The sequence below is a fragment of the Martes martes genome, assembly GCF_963455335.1.
Source record: "Martes martes genome assembly, chromosome: 4".
Taxonomy (NCBI): Eukaryota; Metazoa; Chordata; class Mammalia; order Carnivora; family Mustelidae; genus Martes; species Martes martes.
The window spans coordinates 46,790,815-46,794,381 of NC_137891.1; the positions used below are offsets into that span (position 1 = coordinate 46,790,815).

General features: G+C 37.0%; 1 pseudogene across 1 annotated transcript; it reads left to right on the plus strand.

The window, feature by feature from the left end:
- The first annotated feature begins 208 nt into the window (after positions 1-208).
- Positions 209-3,275, plus strand: LOC308341587 (non-histone chromosomal protein HMG-14-like; annotated as a pseudogene). Its single transcript has 2 exons — positions 209-315; positions 2,923-3,275. The product of its transcript is annotated as a non-histone chromosomal protein HMG-14-like (transcript).
- The last annotated feature ends 292 nt before the right edge of the window (positions 3,276-3,567 follow it).

The following is a 3,567-nucleotide window of genomic DNA, read 5'->3' on the forward strand; positions in this document are numbered from 1 at the left end:
TCTGGGTGACACGGTAGATTTTAATCATTTGGATCTGAGCTAGTTCTTCCCAGCCACATGCATCAGAAGCAATTCCTTCCAAGGCAATGCCCCCATAGGCCTAACAGAAATCTCTGGTTGTAGTGGGAAGAAACTACACCTGAATGAGCAGACACGCCCATCCTTTTTCTTCACACATTTTTGTTGGCCCATATCCAAAAATACGGGAATGGTATTTTTTCTCCTAAAAATCCTAAAGTTTTCAGATGAATATGTGGGCTTCAAACGCAAATTTGAACAGGCACTCTTTGGTGGAGAGAAGTTGGAAGAGAATCAGTAATTCATGATTACCTTGCTATATTCACAGGACACCTCTTCTCGGTCCTACACATAATTTCTGAAGAGTTAATGTTGGATGACTATATTTTTCATTGTCATATCTGTAACAAGCATCTTCCAACAACAGAAAGTAAGCTGACAGCATTAAAGAAAAAAGGTTAACATAGTCTGAATCCTCTTTGAGAAGTAAAAATAAAAATCAAACTTAAAAATATTTGTGGTAAAAATTAAAAGGAAATGGATTATATGTAATGATGCTCTACTCTCTGATTGTTTTCTTTTCCCATTATTGAAAGTTTAAATGCAGGCATAAGTGTAGCTCTTGAATACAGGTGACCTTTTTCCCGTAATGTAGCTCGGATACTGAGTAAAGTTTATGTCAAAGAATTATTCTAGCCAACCTGTTTTTACTCATTCACATATCACTGAACTTTTTACTTCGTTATGTCTCTTATGCTGACTGTCAATGGATTTCCAGGTCAGGAATAAAAAGATCTTAGATAACATTAACGAATTCACCAAAATCCCAACGTATTAGTACATAATATTGAATTTTTATAAATTAGTGATAAAGAAAGCAAAATGGTGTAGAACAAAGACAAGAACTTGAAATTTTATTAAAATACCAGAATCCTATTTCTAAGACTGAAACCAAAATTACAAATGAGCTTATACAAGTTGTCATGTCTCTTGGCCTAGACCCACCATCAGTAAAAGGGTAGAAAAGAACTAGGTTAATCATCAAGTCCGTTTCAGCTTCAAAGTTTCACAGTCAAGTCCAAGATATATATCATTCTATATCTATCTCAGATTATTTGCATAGAATCTCTAGGTATAGATTACCATTTAATGGATGATTTAGGATATTAGAAACTTTCTTGTACTCTTGAAATCACACTGTACATTTACTCATTTTCTTCTCCTGCAAATATTCATGAACAAGATTCTTCAGAACTAAACAATGGTCTTTATAATGTAAAACATGATAAAAAGGAAAAAAATCTGCTTTGGATTGAATATGTGCATGTCATAGACCTGTGAATCTTTTTTGTTTTTAAAGATTTTATTTATTTATTTGACAGACAGAGATCACAATTAGGCAGAGAGGCAGGCAGAGAGAGAAGGGAAAGCAGGCTCCCCGCCAAGCAAAAAGCCTGATGTGGGACTCGATCACAGGACCCTGAGACCATGACCCAAGCTGAAGACAGAGGCTTTAACCCACTGAGCCACCCAGGCGCCCCTGTGAATCTTTTAATAGCTGTTTTATCTCAGAAAAATCAGTCTAATCTCAATTTCCTCACCTGTAAAATGAAGATGATACCATATATTATATCCAAACAATAAGCTGAGATTTAAAAGGATGGATGGACTTTACATCTTATAAATGCAATGAGCATATGCCACCATCATGCATTTTTGCATATTCAGTTGTCAAAATAAAAGTACTTTACTACTTTCAAATTTTCATCTTTCTCCAGCTGGGTTTTCAGGAGTGTTTTATTTCTTTATGATGTTCATTTTTCAATTGAAAGTGCAGCAAATAATTTAATATATATCATTTCCTCCCGGATAGCCTGTTTGCAGTTGCTGTGTACTTTTGGCACAACAGCACAGAGTTCTCCATTATAAATGTCACCTCCGATAGATACTATTGGCTATCAGGCCACTGGCATCTCTGGCCCATGGAGTAGGTCAGCAGGCAATTTTGCAGAGTGTCTGAGCATTCTACAGGAAGAACTTACTCAGCAGCAATACCAATTGCTTTTACTTAAAATTTAATTTGTATGATGAGTGCTTAAAGCAAGTTTTTACTCTTACCACCACATCAATAGCTTCCAAGAAGAAATTTCAGAAGCATAAACAAAAGGAAGATGAAGAGGCAGAAACTTAATGGGAAACAGTTCGGATGTGAAAGGCCAATTTCTTCTTTGCCTTCTCCGACTAGCTGAGACAGCCCATGTACAAGTTTTGACTACAGCAGTGAATAGGTCATAGGTTCTTTTTTCTTCATCTTTTTTTCTTTTAAAACTACATTCCTCCTTAAAAGTGACAAGAGATACTCTCTCTGATACTAAAAACATAAAGAATACAAAACAAACGCAGGTATTCAGAGATTAATTCAACCACTCAATCCATGAATCAGAAGTCTCTTTGAGTCTTTTCACAAGGAATGTTATGCATTGCAAATCAAAACCATAATGAGATCACCTCACACCTGCTAGAACGGTTCTCATCAAGAAGAGACAATACTGGTGTTGACACCAATTAGGTGTCGAAATTAGGTGTTGACAAAGATGTGGTGAAAAGGAAACCGTTACATATATTGATGAGACTGTAAATTGGTCCATTCATTGTGGGAGGTTCCTGAAAAAAATTAAAAATAAACTTACCATATGATCCAGCAGTTCCACTTCTGGATATGCACCCAAAGGCAATGAAAACAGGATTCTGATAGGATATCTTCAATCCCAGGTTATTGCAGTATTATTCATAATAGCCAAGGTATGGAAACCCATATGCCCATCAATGAATGAGTAGATAAAAAGATGTGGAGCAGGCAGTAGCTTGGGTGGTGGGAGGAGTGGGAAGAGTGACATCCTCCAGGCAGCCCAGCTTCTTGAAGGCTCTCCCCACCTGCCACCACACTACCACCACATCCAAGAGAAAGGTCAGCTCTTCTAAGAGGGCAGAGAAGGAGGAGCCCAAGAGGAGATCCGCAAAGTTGTCGGCCAAATCTGCTGCAACAAAAGTAGAAGTGAAGCCAAAAAAGGTAGCAGTAAAAAATAAATCTTCAGACAAAAAAAGTGTAAACAAAAGGGGAAAGGGGGAGCAAGGGGGAAACAGGCTGAAGTGACGAACCAAGAAACAAAAAACTTACCTGCAGAAAACTGAGAAACTAAAATGACGAAACTCCAGCCTCTGGTGAATGAGGAGAGAAAGAAGCCAAGTCTGATTAATATCATATAACGTTTATTAGCAGGGGTCCCTGTCTCCCTTTTTGTAGAATTCATAGGAACATTTTTATCAACTATTTAGTAAATACAAGATTTTTTAGTAGCTCTAGAAGCATTTTTAAGAAAGAGAGAATCCCACCTCATCCCATTTTTAAGTGTAAATGCTTTTTTTTAAGAGGTGAAATAATTTGCTGGCATATTTTTTGATACAGCCAGAATATAGTGGGATATTGATTATGGGAGGCTTTGATTGTCTTGGGTGTCAGCTTAACATTCTATAGGTGGGGTGGTTTTT